The following is a 22,610-nucleotide window of genomic DNA, read 5'->3' on the forward strand; positions in this document are numbered from 1 at the left end:
CCTCTGCTCTCTCTCTCATGCACACTCTCTCTCTAATAAATAAGTAAAATCCTTAAAGAATGCAAAATTATTTTATGAAGATATTACATGAAGTCATAACATGCAAGCATACACAGAAAAACAAACAAATGCCTATGCTGAAATCACCAAGATGGTGCAAAAAAAAAAAAGGCTTAACAAGAAACTGAGCTGTTATTGAAATTATCTTTAAAAGGCTTTTGATTTCAACATAGAATACCAAATGGTTTTGTTTTTAAAGTCCAATATTGGGCGCCTGGGTGGCTCAGTTGGTTGGGAGACTGAATTCAGCTCATGCCATGATCCTCGAGGCCTAGGATGGAGTCCTGCATCAGGCTCCCTGCTCAGCGGTGAGTGTGCTTCTCTTTCTGACCCTCCACTTCTCCTGCTCTCTCTCTCTCATCTTTCTCTCAAATAAATAAAATCTAAAAAAAAAAAAAGAAGTAAAAATAAAGTCCAATAATGCTTTATCTCACAACTTGAGCTTAGCATCTAAACTATTTCCTCCCTAATTAGGGGCAAAAAAATGTAAGTAGTAAATAGAACAATAAAAAAAAAAGAAAAAATAATCATCATCTCAAAGAGACATCACTCATTTTTTTAAAATTCATGATAGCTAAAAGATAAAGTGACCTCAAATCCCTGGTATTAATACAAGAAAGGAGATAAGTATGTTGTTAAAATCTGTGTCATTGTCTTTCTTTTAAAATATATTAAAGAATTATGTCACACATTTTTCAAGCATCAAAAATAAGCATTGTGTTTATTCGAGTAAAAGCAAAAGGAAAACAGAAATGCTTTTTGGTAGGGCACTTGAAGAAAGGCAGTTATATATTAGAAACAAAGTAACCTTAGATAAGAACATCTGGCAACAAGTTTATCATAACTGTTTACTGATGACAATTATTTGAAATTTATGACTTGAAAACAAAGTAGATTAATCTTTTGTCTTATAAAATTTTAACGAGTAATACTTTCATTGACAGTTTAATAAAACTTCTCCCAAAAGTAAAAATATTCTCCTTAAAACAATACAGTCATTTTACACAAAATAACAATTTATCTAATCCATAGGAATAAGGGAGAAAAAAGCTGTCTAAATTTTAGAATAATACAACTTTATTGGTATAATCACGTTAAAGAATTTAATGGATATATTAAAGCCTTATTAAATTTTCTAAATGATCTCAATTAGGCTTTTTATACTTCTAAAACATAAAAGATACAGTGATACAAAAGAGTGCCAACAAACAAACAAACAAAAAAAATCGAAGGTTTTTTTTTTTTTGGTTGGTTGGTTGTTTCTGAGAGAAGGAGAGCATGCATACAAAGGGCTGTGAGCAGAAAAAGAAGGAGAAAGAGAATCTTAAGCAGGCTCCCTGGCCAGTAGGGAGCCTTAATGCAGGGTTCAATCTCATGACCCTGAGTTCATGACTTGAGCCAAACTAAGAGCTGGAGACTTAACCAACTGAGCCACCTAGGTTCCCCGCAAAGGAAAAAATATTAAATAGTTACTTATTAGTTTTGTTTCTGTGTATTTTGTTCTCAAACTGTTAACTAGGGTATAACTGGGGTTTATGAATGTTTTGAACTAGCCCAAGACGAGATGAACAAAATCCCAAAAGGGATTATAATCACTAAGGCAGTATATTTACATATGGGACCTGGTTTGAGGACTGTGATTATCCATTGTTACTATCATTATTAACTGAAGAACAGTAATCAATGGCCATTTTATTAGGAAACAATTATTATTTACTTGTAAAATAAGAATGTTAATCTAGTTCATCAAATGAATGTTTACTCATTTTGTATATAATTTTAACTTAACCAATTATGATTTAATATATGGAAATGTTTCTAAAATAAAAAGAAATATGATTTGAAAATATGAATAAAAAGAATTGATAGTTAAATGAAATCTCTAAAAACCTCATGATATATATATATGTGTGTATACATATATAGACACACTTATGTAAATAATAATGTAACTAATTCTTTTAAAATCTGAATTGAGTTATTTCACCATAGAAATATATATTTTTAAAAATATTTTTTAAAAAAGAAATTTTTTAAGTTTCTTTTATACTTCATTAAAAAAAAACCCTCAAAACCCCCATGCTTTCTCACTTTGGTATGGCTCATCATTGAAAAACTTCAATGGTCTTGGGGTGCCTTGGTGGCTCAGTGGGTTAAAGCCTCTGCCTTCAGCTCAGGTCATGTTCCCAGGGTCCTGGGATCTAGCCCCACATCGGCTCTTTGCTCAGTGGGGAGATTGCTTTCCCCTCTCTCTCTGCCTGCCTCTCTACCTACTTGTGATCTCTGTCAAATAAATAAATAAAATCTTAAAAAACAAAAAACAAAAAACGAAACTTCAATTGTCTTGTTTGGTTTGGTCATTTATAAGCACCTAGATGGATCTGTGGAAGCCTTTAAGACTTGCACAGATATCAACTTGGGTTCAACCAATAGTGCTATTGACACTTATAGCGAAAAGTAACTTCACAGGCAAAATAATAATCATAAAGCCAGTAGATGCCTTCCATTAATATTTATAATGAATAATTGTGTTTTAAGAAGTGAGTTTATCTAAAAAAGAAACAAACAAATACTGACATCATACCCAACTCTAAAAGCAAATTTATGAAAGTCAAAACAAACCAATAAGAAGTGATCTCTTGTTCATCCTTCTGATAGAACATAGTGGACACAAAGGAAAAAAAAATTGCATTTGTATAAATTTATATCCTTTCAGTAATATACCATTGATAATTACAACAACAACCTTACTATTGAAATAAAGTTCAGGGCCTATTTATTTTTTAATTATATATATTTCATATGTGAAAAACTCATGCAGTTCAATTCCATTTTTTTCAACAGTAAGAACAAAAAGTATCATATTTTTCCCTTAGTGAGCAATTTCTATAGGTACAAGACAGAAGACAAAAACCTATATTGTTGCTGGCTGGTATGTCATACAAATCCATTTTCAGATTATATATGATACATGTTGCTAAGCCTTTGTTAAGCAGAAAAAAATCCACACTTCTAAGAGGAAGTATATACTAATTAAGAAAGTTTTTTTTTTTTTGCTTTTGTATTTTAAGTAGATTTAACTATTTTAACTTCTGCCCATTGTTAAGATTCTTGCACTGAAGTATGGTTAGAATGATTTGTACATGAAGACATGTAGAGCAAGATAGCTTTGTTCCCTCTATCTACTCTTATTATTTTAGAATGAATAGTTTATATATCCAAGTAAATTATCCTTAGTATTCATCTTTGTCACTTTCTCTTTTTCTGTCTGACAGTCTTTATCTATTTCTATCACTCTCTATGCAATGTGAGTCTCAGATTGGGTATTCACTACAACTGTTGATTACTAGTGCCTGATCTGAAAATCAAACATGAGAGGATTCAAAAGGAAAGAGATTCTAAATATCCATTCAGAGAATATCTCCTATGCTTAAGATTTTACTCTGAATGGTGTTAACATTTCAATATAAAATCAGTCTGCAGGATTGTACATTTAGCATGGCATATAACTAGCAGTCCTCATACAGAATTTTTTTTTTAACATCCCAATAAAGGAATTATAATTCAAAAAAACTTTTTTCTTATGGTTCTTTGAAATGATCTGGTAAATGATTCCCGGTATCTGGGAGATATTTTCACTAACTGTAATATATATTGAAAAGAATTGGCTGAAAAAATAAGTAATTGAAAATACCTCTTGCTATGCCAATGAAAACTAAGAAAAGTTACCCAAAAAGGAATTAAGTGAAATAATTATCCCTTTTTCTCACTCCCTTAAATCCCAACCTTGGACTTTATCTGCCACATCAATCAAAAAGATGGTGAACTCTTGTGCTTGCTTCGGCAGCACATATTGGAATCATACAGAGGAGACTAGCATGGCCCCTGCAAAAGGATGATGGAAAGATGATGGACTCTTAACTATAAACTCTGGAAACAATTTGTCTACAGGACTTATAAGTTGTAACAACTAAATTCCTAGGGTAAACTAAAGAGATTTGATGAAGAGGCATCAAAAGTTACATTGCAAAGTGGGTGTATTGTGATTTTCAAAAGTTAAAAATGTTTAAGCAAGACAAGGGGATTTAAAGAGGGACATTTTATATGTTCCATATATGAAGTACTTTTTCTTATGAGACAGGCAAAGGAGCTGGGATTACATTTTCTCTTAAATTGGCAAATTGACATAAACTAGTTTTCCTCATTTATTAAAATATATATGAAATGGTACTTCTTCACTTCCTGGGCAATGCATGGGTTAATTAGAAGACAGTATTTATTTACTCTTTCCCGATATATGGTTTATGAATTTATTTTTATATAATTTAGACTCTCACAATATCATTTTTGCATAGTCAGTAATCAATTAGATATGCCATGATATTTACCATTGTCCTCATTCTACATTTACTCACCATTTCTTCCTGTGTTACAAACTTCCTAACTTGAATAATTTCTTCTGCCTGGAAAAAAGCCTTTAATTACTGTCAAATAAATGTTTACTGCTTTTCTTTGTCTAGAAATGTCTTCATTATTGACATACACTTTTATTCATGTTGGTTCTAGATTTGCAGTTATTTCCTTAAAACTTTCAATGTAATATCTCATTTTATGCTGCTCCTATTTTTACACTGAGAAATTAGCTTTAATTCTTATTTTTATTCCTTTAAATATAAAGTGTCTATTTTTCTTCTGACTACTTTTAAGATTTCCTATCTTTTCTTGGGTTTTTAGGAAATTTACTGTTATGACTTGTTATCATAGGCATATGTGTTCATGTGTGTATAATTGAATGCTGCTAAATTATATAGTGGTTCTTGAAATAATAACAATACTTTTTATCAGTTTGAAATTTCTTATTCGTTATCTCTTCCATTTACTTGTGCCTATGTTCTTTTTTTTTTTCCCTTTTTATTAATTTTTTCAGCGTAACAGTATTCATTCTTTTTGCACAACACCCAGTGCTCCATGCAAAACGTGCCCTCCCCATCCTCATCTTTGGAGAATATAATTGCATGAATATTATACCTTTAAAATATTTTTATTTCTTAGTTTTTCTACATTTCCCATCACTGTCTTTCCAAACTCCAGTGTAGATATTTTTTATATGTAAATTTACTAATTCTCTCTCTCAAGCTGGGTTTAATCTGCCATTAAATGCATAAATTATTAATTTCAGTTTTTCTTTTTAATTTTATAATTTGTATTGGATTCATTTTAACAGTTTCCAATTATTTACACCAAAATTTTTACCTAGTCACTTAATTTCTAAAATATTTAATTGCATTTATTTAGAAGTCATAATCTGATAATCCCATTAGCTTTATCCCTGCATCTTTGTATTATCTATTTTGTCTATTGTTTGGAAAATATTGTCTTCCCTTATGCTTTGTTATTTTTTAAAGTATTTTATTTATTATTTGCCAGAGGGAGAGAGAACACAAACAGGGGGAGTGGCAGAGAGAGGGAGAAGCATACTCTCTGCTGAGCAAGAAGCCTGATATGGGACTCAGTCCCAAGACCCTGGGAACCTAATCTGAGCCAAATGTAGATGCTTAACCAAGTAAGCCACCCAGGCGTCCCATGTCTTATTATTTTTTATTGTGCTCCAGATTGTTTCCTGTCACATAAATTTTCTGAAGATTTGCAACATATCATTTTTACACATTTGTTGAGTTTTTCTGGTTATTCTCAATAAAGCTATGCTATAGATAGTATCTATAAAGCAGACCTTCTCAGATATGTACAGATTTTATATTTAGAGAGCTATGTGATTGTCACAGTTTTGAGATACTTTAGCTTTCTTAATTTTTAAAAGAATATAATGAGAGAAAAAAAGAATGTCATGATACCATTTTCTGTGAGTATTAATTAGTGATTTGCAGTAAAATAGAAGGTGGTAGGAAAGAACATTTAAAAATATTTGAATAGGGCACCTGGGTGGCTCAGTGGGTTAAGCCACTGCCTTCGGCTTCTTCCTCTCTCCCTGCCTGCCTCTCTGTCTACTTGTGATCTCTCTCTCTCTCTGTCAAATAAATAAATAAAATCTTTAAAAAAAATATTTGAATAAACACATTTAAGTAGACTTCTTTCATCACTGAGTTTTTCTCAAGTATTAATATAGGGATAAGTACTATAAGTCTACAAGAAAAGCATAAGTTATCAAATATTGTTATTGTATTTAATAACATAAAAATTTTATATTAATTGAGCATCTTATAAGATAAAATTCCATGCCATAAACTTTGGGCGTTAGACTAGATCAACCTGAGAGAAGATCCATCTTTGCCATTATGTAAATTGCAATAATTAAATGAAGATTAAATAAGGATCTTGTTAGAAACTGTCTTTAAGTGCATGAATAGTTTTTCAAAGGAAGATACTGGCCATCTGTTCTCTTGCTCCACTGAGGATAAAACAAAAGCATGTGAAACTTGTATTTGAGAAAGGGAGATTCAGGTTAGATGTAAAAACAACTTACTGACATTAAGGTTGTTTAAACACAAAAATGCATTACCAGGGGAATTTTTTAATGTCCTTCTCTGAACATCAGTAAGAATAAGCCAGACAACCATCTGTTTTAGTGGCTCAGTTTGTAGACCTGCTTGAAAGCACAGCACTGGATTATAAATCCTCTGGAGATAGCTTCCATTTTATAAAGATATACACAACATGGAAATGGCAGAAAGAAAAAAAAAATATATATATAAGGTAAAGGGATGCTCTGGATATATTCTAAGAACAACTCTGACATTAAGAAAAAATAAGAGGAAATTTTAATAAACTTTTAAATAAAAAGTTTTATGTTAACACATTTAATGCCAAAATATTAAATTTTTATCTTATATTCTAAATAAACTTTAAAGAATAATTGGCATGCAATAAAATGACTGTTTTAAGTCTATCACTCAAAGATTTTTCACAAACACATACCCATTTAACTACCAACCAAAACAAACAGAATATTTTATCACCCAGAAAGTTCTCATGCAGCCCTATCATCAATCACCAAGCTATAGGCAACACCAATACAAATTAAATCACTATATCTTCATTTTACCTGTTCTAAAAACTTCATATATATATATATACATAATATATTCATATTCTCTATTATGTGTAATATTCTGAATTTATATATTCATATATATTATTTGTGTCATTCCATGTGCTCAACTTAATTATTTGAAATTTATCCATCTACTTACATCATCAGTTTTTTTCCTTTTTGATTATTATTTCTTAGTGTTTTTTAGTCACATACAACAACATGGATGGCTATTCCATTGTTTGACTAAAGCCCACTTTGAATATCCATTAAACTATTGATAAGTATTTGGGTTGTTTCTGGTCTTTGTATATTATGAATAGATCAACTTTAAATACTATTGTTTAAATATTTTGAGAGTATATATGTTTTCTTTACTTGAGTAGATATCTAGTAGTAGAATTGCTAAGTTATAAATAATTACATTTAACTTTATAGGTAAATGTTACAGAGTTTATCAAAGTGGTTTTCCATCTTACACTTTCAGCCACAGTGTAGAAGAACCCCAGTTGTTCTGCATCCTTGTCAACATTTGCTATTTTCTGTTTTTTAAATTTTAGCTGCTCCGTAAGTGACTGGCATTTCTCCAAAACTGCTGATTTTGAACAAATTTTATTTCCTTATTGAGCATTTGCAAGTATGCTTTTCTGAAGTAGCTACTCAATTATTTTTCACACAATTTGGCTTTTTATTATTTGGATAATTTTTTAAATTATTTTTATTATTTGGATAATAAATTGTTGGATAACAAAAGACTTTTATATGTTAGTGCTGAAATCTTGTAAGATACAGGTCATAGGCATACTTCTTCCTACTCTGTGTCTTGCCTTTTCATTTTCTTATCAATAATCTTTTGTTGAGAAGTTTTTAATTTCTTTATTACAATTCATTATTTTTTCTTTTAATAATAATATTGTTATTTTATTTATTTATTTGTAAATTTTCTTTTTTTTTTTAAGATTTTATTTATTTATTTCACAGAGAGAGATCACAGTAGGCAGAGAGGCAGGCAGAGAGAGAGAGAGAGGGAAGCAGGCTCCCTGCCAAGCAGAGAGCCCGATGCGGGACTCGATCCCAGGACCCCGAGATCATGACCTGAGCCGAAGGCAGCGGCTTAAACCACTGAGCCACCCAGGCGCCCCTGTAAATTTTCTTTTAATGATAATGAATTTTATGTCCTAAGATCATCACAAGTCACCAAACAACATGGATGCCCATTAAGAACATTATAATAAAATCCAAAAGTATATTCGACTGGTCTGTTTTGTCCATTCTGATTCCTTCTTGCTACCTGTATTTTAAAGGTCTTTTATTAAGTGAATATGTACTTCTGATTGGGTTGTCTTTCTGAGAAGTTTCACTTTTCATTATGAAAGATTCTTCTATGTCTCTGGGATGCTCTTTACACTGAGGTCTATTTTTTTAAGTTAAAATTTCACCAGCTTTCTTGTACTTACTACTCACAGAATATTTTTTTTTTTCTTTTCTTTTACTTTCAAGGGTAAACCATATATGCACAGCATATAGCTGGATGCTGGATTTTCATCAATCTGACCTCTCCTGCCTTTTTTTTTTAAAGTAGGCTCCAGGGGCACCTGGGTGGCTCAGTGGGTTAAGCCGCTGCCTTTGGCTCAGTTCATGATCTCAGGGTATTGGGCTCAAGCCCCACATACAGCTCTCCGCTCAGTGGGGAGCCTGCTTCTGTCTCTCTCTCTGCCAGCCTCTCTGCCTACTTGTGATCTCTCTCTCTCTCTGTCAAATAAATAGATAAAATCTTAAAAAAAAAAAAAAAAAAGTAGGCTCCATACCCAGGATGGACCCCAAGCGGGGCTTGAACTCATGACCCTGAGGTCAAGACTTGAGCAGAGATCAAGAGTTGAGATCAAGAGTTGGATGATTCACAAAATGACTCACTTGGTGCCCTGTCTTCAGTCTCTTAGTTGATATGCCTAATCTCTTTTATTTAATTATTGAAAAAGTTCGATTTATGTCTACTGTTGCTGTTTTCTTTTTCCTTGTATTTTTGTTCTTTTGTTTTTTCTTTCCTTCCTTTTTTTGAGTTAACTTAATATTACCCCCTAGATTTTCTGTTATTTTTTCATGTATTTCACATTTTATATATAATTAACTCCAGTTGTATTTCAGAGAAAAAAGAAGGCAAAAAACATAGACATGAGAATTAGGTAAAATAATGAGGAAAATAGGGCTTTAATGTGAGTAAATGTGACAATGTGACTAGAGGCTGGTTTATGTTGAATGTTTGCTGTATTCTCAGTATTCACATAACCAGAGACTTTAGCTTCTGTTTGTGCTCTTTGTGTCCTTTTTTTTTTTTTTTTCTTTTCTCCTCCAGTCTCCCACTGTTACTTGTACTCCAAAAACTCCTACTTTAATAGATACGGTGGTTAAGGTTTGGTGTAGGGTAAGCATTCTATAAACTTACGATTAAATATCAGTCTCTTAGTGGGTCTGAGTCCCAGGCCTAACAATGTCAAAGGCAAATCTGAGCATTATTATTTCCAACCTTAGGTAAGCAGGAAGGCAAGAGGAAACTGGAATCTGCAAAAGGTTCTTCACCCAGGTAGATAAGATCTAGTAGTTTCCGTGGGAAAGTTGGCCTTTATCAAGTAGAATAATCTGATTATTTTAGTGTCTGTCAAATCAGTTGCCAGGTCCACCCCACCTCCCCCCACCCCAAGACCAGGAACTTGAGGAATTTTTTTCTATCTTTATTGTAGTAGCTAGTGTGGTCCCTGGAGGTAAAACTCACAAAACCGGTGGAGTTCCTCCCAAAACAGGTCTGGGAAGAGTTTGACATTCTCCAGTTAATCCACACTTAGCCTCCAGCAATTCATCCAGTAGGAATACTTGTGTTCCTACTAGTCATCAGTTTATAACAAAACTGATCTTGATTATGATTCTCCAGATTATTTTGTGATAGTTTGCCCTGTGACCTTAACTGTCTGAAGGATCCAAAAAGAGCCATTAAATTACAGTTTTTTTCTGCCTCCTTTCTTATGGTAAGGAAAGGAGTGACAACTTTATGCCCTCTTGTTAGAGAATAACAGTGAAGTTAGTGAGATCTTTTTGCAGTGTTGTTACTGTCATTTCTAGTCTGATGCACACCCTCTGATTACTGAAATTCCCTAAATGGAATTACTTCGCAAAGCATTTATTTTTGCATTTGAGATTCCAACAAATATACATCTGAAACACCAGCCTAGCTTTGTGAAACGTTTGACTGGATTTGTCCTCACCTGAGCGAAAACTGTCCTCTGATGGGCTTCTTATGACGAGCGTGTGCACTACCTCAGTGACTGGCCCTAAAGGTAAAAGTGACCTCTGTCACTAAAAAGTGCTTATGTGACTCTAAAATTTAGCTCTTTCAGATATCATTATTTCAAACACTTTTCAGTAGTTTTGAAGAAATTGTTTTTTGTTGCTGTTTATCCTGTAATTATCTATTACTTTAGTAGGAGTGACAATCTTTCATTATCCTTCTACATTCTAACCAGAAGGAGAACTCAGTTTTATTTTTGGTTAATACCACTTTGCTGGATTTTATTGATTATGATTATCTTATATTCCATTAGCTGATTTTAGGTATTTTTCTTATTAAAAAGTTGTCACCAACTTCATACATTGGAGACAATGTAAACAAATGCAAGTGGCAAAAAAAAAAAAAAAGAACTACAGTTAAAAAACAATGAACAAACCAACCCTAGGTCCAGTCCTTTAGCAATGCTTTTTGTGCTAAGAAAGTTTGGTTGGGTTATTTCATATAATTTAGAATTTGATCCAAAATTCTAACTTTTCTATTTGAGTGATTTTTTTTCTTCTCATTTACATGAATTAGAAAGCAAAACCATGAGCTTGAAGATTATGTTACAATAAACATTTAAAGCTCTGCCCATACTTTCTATAGATACATTCTCATTTGTATACACACTGTGCACTTACCTTTTAGAAATCCATACCCCATAATGCTGTTCCATAGATTAGTATATACCCATAATGGAGGTAATCAGTTTATCCAACTGACCTTGATCTTTCTAACCATGACCTATTGCTTTGGTCACTAATAGGTAGGAATGTTGATAAAGTAACTTCTGGTAGTTCTCCAATGTGAAGGCTTCAGCTTCCTTTATTTCTGTTGCTGCTTCTTTTTCTTTCTGAACTACGATTTAGAAATTATTGCTTAATAGTTTTAGGAATTGATATCATGTATACTATCCAGTGACAATATTTGAGATATTATGCAACTTTTCAAGTAGTCAGTAAATATATATTTGGGGTCTTCTATTTACAAGTTATGAAGAATGAAAGCAGTTTCTATTCTGATGAGGATTAGAATCTTTTGAGGAGAGAGAAGGAGATATTAAAATAAATTGTGATAAAACCTATGACATAAAAATGCAGAGTATTAAATAGAAAGTTTCCCCAACTTATTTTGGAGTCATTAGAAATTTCTAGTGATGCTGTGAGGGAATACCACAATCTGGGTAGTTTAAAGCTATAGAAATTTATAGTCTCACAGTTTTGGAGGCTAAAATTTTGAAATCAATGTGTCAGCAATACTATGATCCCTATGAGGCCTAGAGAAGAATCCTTCCTTGCCTCTACCCAGTTTCTGGTCCATTTGCTAACAATCTTTGGCATTCCTCGGCTAGTCAATACTTAATTCCAATTTTCCTGTTCATATGCCATCCTCCCGAGCTTCTGCATGTTCCTATGACACCAGCCATATTACACTGGAAGTCCACCTTATTTCAGTATTAGCTCATCTCAACTAATGATACCTATAATATTCCTATTTCCAAATAAGGTCACATTCAGTGGTACTAGGGATTAGGAATTCAGCATATGGTGTTATGGAAAACAATTCAACCAAAAGAGATTATTTCAAATATTCCAGGTACTATGGGCAATTTTAAAAAATGAGCCACCACAAGTTACTATATGAGTGATATATTTGAATTTTTCTGAATTCTTCCTTAGAACAATGGCTATGAAAATCAATATTTAGTGAATAATGCCAGTTTTTGGAAGCAGCCCTAGTTACTTCACTAGGTTACTTAAAAAAAAAAAAAAAAGGATAGTGAGTATAAAAGGACTTAAAATTTTCAGAAATATGAAAATTCTTATTATTACAGATATAAAGAATAAATAAATACATGGCAATAATGTAGATCTAAAAAGTGACATTGACATCTGTCCTAATTCCACCTATCCCAAAATGCTGTAACAAAGTTATAATACAGAATTGAAATTTTTATTTCTTTCCCTCATAAAAATAAAAGATGTTTTCTAATGCAATAATTAAATATGTTGAAGTTTCCATTGGATTTTTGCCAGAAATTTTATATTACTGTGCCACAAATTATATAAAAAAATAAACTTTCCCACAAGTAATATGTACCTTAAGTGGCTTTTTACTATACTGAATAGCTGTATAAAAATTGAAATATATGATCACCTATTGGCCTATCATTTAAATACTTGACATTATTTAGGATAAAAAATCCAGATCTGTTACCAAACTTCTTGGATATTTTTATAAACGTAAAATTTTCTTGTTTAAAAGGAAAATAGGGGCGCCTGGGTGGCTCAGTGGGTTAAAGCCTCTGCCTTTGGCTCAGGTCATGATCCCGGGGTCCTGGGATCGAGCCCCTCATGGGGCTCTCCGCTCAGCAGGGAGCCTGCTTCCTCCACTCTCTCTGCCTGCCTCTCTGCCTACTTGAGATCTCTGTCTGTCAAATAAATAAATAAAATCTTTAAAAAAATAAAAATAAAAGGAAAATAAAAGCTATACCTTGTGAGAAAGGTGAGTGAGGAGAATAGTCTCCCTCTGTAAGTATAAGTTGTTATTGTCCCTAAGAGTTAATGAGAAAATTAATTCTACTTGAAAATATCTGTTCCTACAGTGCAATCATGAAAAAGAAATATTTAAACATCAAGGAATATTTAAGTTACACAATTCCTTTTTTTTTAAAGTTATATAATTCTCTATATAACTCAAAATTTATTTGGTACAGTTAATATTTTTTTCTTTTTCAAATGAACACTAAAAAGATCATAATTAGTATTCCATTGTGTATATATACCACATCTTCTTTATCCATTCATCTGTTGATGGACATCTAGGTTCTTTCCATAGTCTGGCTATTGTACTCTGAAAAACAACCTGAGGGTTTTGAAGGGTCAGGGGTGGGAGGTTGGGGCAACCTGAGGGTTTTGAAGGGTCAGGGGTGGGAGGTTGGGGGAACAGGTGGTGGGTAATGGGGAGGGCACGTTTTGCATGGAGCACTGGGTGTTGTGCAAAAAGAATGAATACTGTTACACTGAAAAAATAAATAAAATGAAAAAAATAAATAAAAAATAAAAAAAAATAAAAAGATCATAATTAAAATATTTAGATACCTATTTGATATTTCATAAAAATAAATTGTAAACTTTAAGAGTAAAAATTGAGTATCATTAATTTCATAACATATTTTTATTTTCTAGTATTCAGGGTAAGAAGGACTTAATAGTGTATACCATTTAAAGTACACTCTTATGGTATATCAAGCTTTTAATTGTTAAGGGAGGCTAAATAAGGGTAAGCCAACAGTTTTAAATGGGTATAAAATGCTATGGAGATATCAACTTTTAAAATGAATCTTTGATATGTGGTCTTCTTTTCATTTTTGCAATTAATTTTAGCTTTTGAAGTTATTTGGCATTTAATTTAAGTCCACAGAGTATAAAATTATGCATTAACTTGAAGATAGACCCATATTTAGCACAAACAAGGTCGGAAGATCAACAGGATTAGAGACAAATGTTAATTTCAAATGTATAACTCAAGTTTATTGGGGCTTTTAAACCAACTAGCACATTTGTTCCTAATCAAAGGCTTTAATTTAATCATCAGAGACTGTAAGATGCTTTTCAATTCTGCCTCTCATATGGGACAGGCTAGCATTTATTGTCACACAATTTGAGCAAAATTCCACAGATGAATCTAAAATAGAAATCCAGAGACACTAAGGAGTTTTGATGAAAATTTTACCTCTTTGAAGTGAATACCATTAGGAGCTAAGAAAAAGAAGTTAGAGCAATAGCTTTGAATCTACTCTTTCTGAAATCAGAGCAGAGAGGAGGATTCCAATGTCAAAGATCCTTTATGTGGATACAGGGAAAATATGACATTCTGGACACATATTCAAAATGAGCACCACCTTTCATAAATATGGGATAGAATGAAGCAGAACCAGAATTCCTAGTCCCAGGTTAGTTTACTATGGTGATTTTTTTCCTGCTCTATTTGCACATAAACTCTTAAAGGCTGTGAAGTAGCAAAAAGACTTCTCTTCATTATCAAACCATTTGAGTAGCTTCATTACTGAATTTGATTATCATACTTTTTATCTAATTGTCAGACAATTAATTAAATTTTTAGTTAAAAACACTAGAGAACCAATTTTACTTCCATCATATTGAGTAAGTCAAAGCCTTCAGACATTTTACACAGCTATATCAAAATATCGGCAAGTAAATGCTAGACAAAAACTACTCCCCATTCATTATCGTATTTAATCATCTAAACATTTATATAAAATATGTATTATTTTTCCTGTTATGAGGAAGGATATTTGTTCAAGAGGAGGTAGCTTCAAAGGGCTGACCATCAATTTTTTTTTTTTTTTTGACAATCAATATCTTGAATGTTGATGCACTAAATTTCTGGAAGTGCAATCATTAATGTTTCCATTGTGTACTTACTGACTTCCTCACCTTACAACCTGTCTGCCTTCTCATTCATTTTCTTATGAATTTTAGAATTGTTAAAAATACTTTAATAAATACCTTGAATCAAGTAGTGTTCTCAAGTGGGCCAATGCTTTTATCATAAAAATCCATTTCCAAATTCTCTTTGAAAAACAAAGATTATTATCACTGACAAAAATAATAATAATAATGTTTTGCATGAAGTATGATATCTAATGGATTTCAACAAGGCTGGTATCCTGATTGATATAGAGATACTCCAGAATGATATTACAAAAGAAAGCTACAGAATCATGCTTCACTTAGCAGTTACATTTTTCAATTTTCTTTTTAAGTATTTACATTTATGAATCTTGTAGAAAACAATAACCCTGCTCACATTTGCACTGAACTTTTTTATTCATTAGTCACAATCGGTGAACAATGTTTTATGGTTTCATCAGCCACTTGCATTTCCTGAATAAATGCAAAACAATACAAATGAGCAAACAGATAAAGAACATGTAAATGGCACCCGAGCCAGTCACATATTAAAGAATAATCATAGATGAATAGCACAAGGAATGCTCAAGGCTGCCTAATAAGTTTAGCTGAATATCTGTTAGTAAATAGTCAATGTGAAATCATGTTTCACTTAATAAGAAAAACACATTCAGGAGAGCAAGATTATCCTTTGACTTTTTTGCTTTTAACTTTGTGCAAAAGTCTAAACTTTGGTTTAGAGGGACTTTTCTTGGTTTTGATATTAAAATATGTATCTTTTTAATCTTACAACTTGATTATTTTAGAATTTCCTTACCTGATGTTTATAACTTTTTCCCCTAAGTTAATTAAAAATTTCTTTGATAAGACTGTCTTCTTCATGAAACAATATTCTTTCTGCCTATGGAATATTGTTATTGTTAAATTCATTCTATAATAGAAGTACAAACTAATATTTTTCACTTTTTTTCCCCTCAGGAAATAAACATGTATCACATTTAAGTGTAGGCCACTGGAACCAATTAAGTGTATCCTTGGCAAAATTATAACCCCTAACATTGAATTTTTAAAACCGAAAGCATTAATTAAAAACATATTACTGATGTAAGTAGTGACAGCTAAACTATGAAGGACAAATCTGAGAAATTCGGTAGAAATAATACTTAAGAATGTACCACACTAAATACAAAATGGAACAGGCAGTAATCTACCACTGTCACTTTCTGCATTATATAAGAAATATATTTTCCCATTTATAAGAATAATATCATATACAGTATCTCTAGTCTCTGATTTTCCTAAGGTCAAGCTATAAAATACCTGAAAAAATACTGATTTGACTAAAATATTAAGTATCTCAGTATTACTTCCACTTAAAAATTAGAAAATTTTCTACAGTGTACTCCATTTGCCTTATTACATACATCAAAAATCCCTATTTATGTTCATTCTTCACACAGGCAGGAGAAATCCACTGTTAAAATAACATGATATTTTTTAGGCTTTCCCACTATAGTATACAATTGTTTTAAAATGAGCCAGTCTTAAATCAGTTTTTATATTTGCAAAGGCTTCTCTTTTTCCTCTGTGCAATTTGGCTTTGCTGCTGCCTGCCAGCCAAAGGCCACCAGGAACACAGTCATGGTAAAAACCCAGTAAGCTTCACTGGATTTGCTGTTTATCTAATTTGAATACATATCAGAGTAAGAATAGAGCATCTTGGTAAGAAGTAGTTCTGGGGCGATTATGATAGAATTTGAGCTTGTGGTGAATGACTACAAGGAAGAGTAAGGAAGTGGGGTCCTGTTGTGGACTGAATTCTGCCAGAAAACGGGAATAATTTGGCAGTTGAGAATCACGTATTTTGGGGATGGAGGAGGATCAAACTGGGGACAGGTTTGTCATTGGTAAAGACGCAATTATAGGTCATGTTGGAAGAATAAGAAGATTACTGTTGTGGTTGAAGAGAGTCCTTGTTTCTGGTTTGTTTTGCTATGATCACAGAGTGGCCTGCTTGATCATTCTTTATATTCTCTGAAGACAGTTTATGTTTCTTTGAGATTTCTTATTATAGACATGTTCTAAATTTTTCTAAACAGCAATAGAAAATAATGAAAGTAATGGAATTTTTTCACTTATGAAAGTATAAACAGTCCTCATTTTACCTGGTAATACAAGACTGTAAAAATATCCATAAAGCTAAAATGGTACAAAGTGATCTTAATAACATGGGAAAATTAAAATTAAAATTGTTCTGTGATCTTTAAAAATATTGTCAAAATATTAAAAACTTTTACTGTTGTGGTAAGTGTATAATGAGATAAAAAATGACATTAATATTTATTCACACTGTGACTTAAAACAGAAACATTGGGAATTAAAGTGTTTTATTTCTTCGTAAAAGGTTATCAAAAGTATTTTGAACACTGCTTTTGTCTTTTTCTTCTCATCATATGACTTATAGTGGAAGAGTCTTTTCTGTGCTTTGGCAAATTGTCATACTCCTAAGATTGTCTTAGTTTCTGGCATTTTATCTTTTGTGCTTTCAATGTTGTAAAATATCTCTAAGAGGTTTTTTTGCCAGTGTCACTTCCTCTGTGACTTACTCACACTTTTCATCACCACAGTTTTCCTCATTTACATCAGTAAGTTCGCCTTCATAAGATCCTGAACCTGCACATGGAGAATCTCTCCACCTTCCCCAGCACCATACTGCTGTAACTTGAGATTTCTTCCATAACTCCGTTTTACATTCAATTTTGATTTCACTTTGGTTATCAGTTTGTTTCTTTGATGTGTTTTCATCTTCACTGACTAATTCCACTGCTTGATTTTTCCTATCTATGAAATGGCATGTGGATTAATTACAGAGACACAAAGAGACAGCATAACTACATACCTACCTATGTATGAACTAACAGCTATATGGCGACCAACGAACTAACTGACTTTGAAAGATGATGGTCATGACGCATAGTGACCTGCAAATGTGGTGCTGGTAGCAAAGTTTTATTTTATGCAATTACTCTTAGCTAATAAAGCATAGTAACTGAAATTTGAACCATGTAGTAGGGGGGCTGGTTTTCTTTAGCTAAATTGTGGTTACTGAAATGCATGTGTGGCAGAACCAGATAAAATGAGGACTATATGCATTTATATATTTTTAATGATATAACATTTGGTGCATTTCCACTTATTTTGTAAAAGGTTATCTAGTTTTCTTATAATTTAAATTATACATTCCACTTATTTTATAAAAAGTGCTCATTGATTTTGTGTATTATCATAACTATGGTTATTTTATTGAGATGGAAAAATAGCATATGAAAAGTTTAATGTTAATATATTATATATGAAAAATGTATTTGCTATAGATTACAGGAAACCAAATAAATATTAAAAGCTATATTAACCCTCATAATAAGAATTTAGAGTGGTTCTTGGGTTGATTAGGAGGATGACGATATCATTTTAAATGACTCCAAGTTCCATCTATTTTTTCTACCCTATCCTTATGGCTATCAGCTTTGTCCTTAAGGTTAGTACGCTTTACATCCATTTCCAAGAACTGCTGTGACAAATTATCACAAACTGGGTAGCTCAAAACAACGGCAAATTTTTCTCTCACAGTTCCAGAGGTTAGAAATACAACATCAAGGTGTCAGCAGAGCTATTCTCCTTCTTAGACTCTGGGTAGAAACCTTCTTTTTCTCTTCTCATCTTCTGGTAATAGCTGTCCATTCTTGTCATTCCTTGACTTGCAGCTACATCACTCCAATCTTTACCCCTGTCATCAAACAGCTTTCTCCTTATGTATCACTTCCTCTCCTCTTATAAGGACATTAGTAACATTGAATTAGGGGTCACCCAATGCAACATGATCTTATCTTAACTTGATTATATCTGCAAAAACCCTATATTCAAATAAGGTCATATTTACTGGGGATTAGGTCTCTAACACATTTTTTGGAGGACACAATTCAAACCATCACACCCCTCTTGATCACAAAGTGTCTGCAAGTATTTTGTTTATCCCAACAGCTCCCAGAAGAGATTAACATTTCCTGTGTGTCTCAAGCCAAAGGAAAGCTGCCCATAAAGCCCCCAGAGGAATTTTTCCTTATATCATTAGCTAAAATGCTCTACATGACTTTGTTTATATTTATCACTGTTAAGGAAAATGGATCTTGATAGCTGAGTTTGTGTCCAGTCCCCTTCAAACCTCAACTCTAAGCCATGCATCCTAAAGAACATGGATACCAAGCACAGCCAAAACTCCACTGACAAGGAGCAAAAAGATGATAATGGAGATCAGTTAGTTACTCAGCCAAAATTGCCTACTATGTGCAATCTCTAGTTTCCAACTGAGTTCCTTAAGCTTCATTTTTTCTGGCAGTTGCATACCTCATCATCAGCCATCTTTTCAATATCCTAAGTTTCTTTTTTTTTTTTTTTTTTAAGATTTTATTTATTTATTTGACAGAGAGAGATCACAAGTAGGCAGAGAGAGAGGCAGGCAGAGAGAGTGAGAGGGAAGCAGGCTCCCTGCCAAGCAGAGAGCCCGATGCGGGACTCGATCCCAGGACCCTGAGACCATGACCTGAGCCGAAGGCAGCGGCTTAAACCACTGAGCCACCCAGGCACCCCTCCTAAGTTTCTTTTAAGTATTTAGAGATATTTCATTTTTTTCAAGCCATGAATTTCCTTTTTATGGGCACTGCACATAGAACTAACTAAATAGCTTGAAAGAGTTAACGCTGTTTGGAAATTATTCCAAAGACTTTTTTAGTATATTTATGTCCTCCAAGTATTACCATAATTTAGCTTCAAACTTTCAATATAAAAAGCTAAAATTAAAATAGAAAACTACAAAGTCTAATAATACTCTGGAATGTATTCTTAGTTTGATTTACTATTAAACCATTTTTTCTACTTTTAATATTATGTATAATATCCACTACATACATTTGATATAACAGGATACTTTATATTCATGAATTTCAAATTAGGACTTATTGCAAACCCATAAAATCACAAAAGAAAGAGTTTTACGCCCAAGTCTTTCTCTCTGGTCCATAGGAGAGTCAGCCCCTCTTTTGAAGTTCCCTCCACAGAATGTGTGGAACTGTAGAGATAAACCTGTTTTACTGTGCTTCATATAACTGTGCTTTGCAATAGTGTGTGTGTGTGTGTGTGTGTTTTTAACAAATTCAGGGTTTGTAGCAATTTTGTGCTAAGCAAGTCTATCTACACTATTTTTCCAAAATTTGCTCACCTTGTGTCTCTGAGTCACATTTTGGTAATTCTTATAATATTTCTAACTTTTTCCTTATTATTATACTCATTATGGTGATCTGTGATCAGGGATCTTTGATGTTACTATTATCATTGTTTAGGGATGCCACAAGCTGTGCCCATACAAGACAGCAACTTAACCAATAAATGTGTGTTTTTGACTGTTCCACCAAATGGTGATTTCCCCAATCTCTTTCCCTTTTCTCAGGACTTCCTATCCCCAAGACACAACAATATTAAAATTAGGTCAATTAAAAGCCTTATAATGCTGTCTAAGTGTTCAAGTGAAAAGAAGAGTTTCATGTCACCAACTTTAACTGTATTAAATAGTTAGCCCAGTTGGGAAAGCTAATGATAAGTTTCTGGGAAAAAAAAAAAGTATTATTTTAGTGACCACATCAATGATAAGAAAGTGAAAACAGACTCATTGCTGATGTGGAGAAAGTTTTAGTGGTCTGGTTAGAATATCAAACCTGAGACACATTCCGTTAAGTCAAAGACTAATCCAGAGGAAGGTCCTAACTCTTTTCAATTCTATGAAGGCTGAGCAAGGCAAGAAAGCCATAGAAGAAAAGTTTGAAGCCAAAAGTTTGAAGTTGGAGATTTAAGGAAGGGAGCTATTTCCATAACATCAAAGTGCAAAGTGAAGCATCAAGTTCTGATATAGAAGCTGCAGCAAATTATCCAGAAAAGTCAGCTAACTTGTGAAGGTGGCTATATTCATCAACACATTTTCAATGCAGATAAAACAGCCTTCTGTTGGAATAAGATGCCATCCAGGACTTTCCTCTCTAGAGAGGAGAAGTCTTAGGCCCAAGTCTGCTTGACTTCAAAGCTTCAAAGGAGGGGTTGACTCTCTTGTTAGTGCTAATGCACCCAGTGACTTTAAATTGAAGCCAATGCTCATTGGCCACTCTGAAAATCCTAGGGCCCTTAAGAATTATGCTACATCTACTCTGTCTTTGCTCTGTACATGCAACAACAAAGTTTGGATGATAGCTTATCTGTTTATAGTGGTTTACTGAGTATTTTAAGCCCACTGTTGAGACCTACTGTTCAGAAAAAGATTCCTTTCAAAATATGACTCATGATTGGCAATGCACATAGTGTCCTTAGAGTTCTGATGGAGATGGACAACAAGATGAATGTTGTTTTCATGTCTGCTAACACAACATCCACTCAGCAGTCTGTGAGTTAAGGAATAATTTTTACTTTCAAGTCTTATTATTTAAGAAACATTCCATAAGGCTATAGCTGTTTTAGATAGTGATTCCTGGGATGGAGGTGGTAAAAGTAAATTAAAAACTTTCTGGTAATTAAAAAAAAAAAAAAAAACTTTCTGGAAAGGATTTACCTAACATTCTAGAAACCATATAAAACACTGTTGATTCGTGGGAAGAGATCATTATATAAACATTAACATGTATTTGGAAGAAGTTGATTCTGACCCTCATGGATGTTTTTCAGGGTTTTGGGACTTCACTACAGAAAGTGACTGCAGATGTGGCACTAACAACAAGAGATCTAGAGTTAGAAATAAACCCTGAATGTGAGACTGAATTGCTGCAGTCTCGTGATAGAACTTTAACAGATGGAGAGTTGCTTCTTATGGATGAACAAAGAAAAAAGTTTCTTGAGATGGAATCAACTCCTTGTGAAGATGCTGTGAAGGTTGTTGAAACAAGACCAAATGGTGTAGAATATTACATAAACTTGGTAAAGCCGTGGCAGGATTTGGCAGGACTGACTCTAATTTTGAAACAAGTTTGACTGTGGGTGAAATGCTATCAAACAGAATCATACCATTCATGAAAGGGAGAGTCAACCGATGTGGCAAATTTCATTTCATTGTTCTTTCATTTTAAGAAATTACCACAGCCACCCCAAGTTTCAGCAACTACCACCCTGGTCAGCCAGGAGCCATCAACATCAAGGCAAGAACCTCCACCAGCTTAATGACTATGACTCACTGAAAGATTGGATAATGGTTAGCATTTTTTTAAAGATTTTATGTATGTATGTATGTATGTATGTATGTATGTATGTATTTATTTTTGACAGAGAGAGGGGAACACAAGAGAGAGGGAGAACAGTCTTCCCACTTAACAGGGAGCCAAGATGCAGGGCTCCATCTCAGGACCCTGGGATCATGACCTGACCAAAGGCAGACACTCAACCACTGAATCATCCAGGTGCCCCAATGGTTAGCATTGTTTAACAACAAGGTATTATTTAATTAAAGTGTGTACATTCTTTTATAATAGCAATAATAGCAATTGTATGCTTAATAGAGTACTATATAATGCAAATGTAAATAATAGCAATAGCCTCTGGGAAAACCATACCCAAACTGTAATTGTCATGTAGAACTATTCTTGTTCAGATATTTAGGTATGTTTAGGTATAAACATATACAAAAGGGACTTCCATTTGATTTTTTTCATAACCTACA

The 22,610-nt window shown here is 33.0% G+C and overlaps 1 pseudogene; it reads left to right on the forward strand.

Annotated features, from left to right (window-relative positions):
* The first annotated feature begins 3,891 nt into the window (after positions 1–3,891).
* Positions 3,892–3,990, forward strand: LOC123937814 (annotated as a pseudogene).
* The last annotated feature ends 18,620 nt before the right edge of the window (positions 3,991–22,610 follow it).

The sequence above is a fragment of the Meles meles genome, chromosome 2, assembly GCF_922984935.1.
Source record: "Meles meles chromosome 2, mMelMel3.1 paternal haplotype, whole genome shotgun sequence".
NCBI classification, from domain to species: Eukaryota; Metazoa; Chordata; class Mammalia; order Carnivora; family Mustelidae; genus Meles; species Meles meles.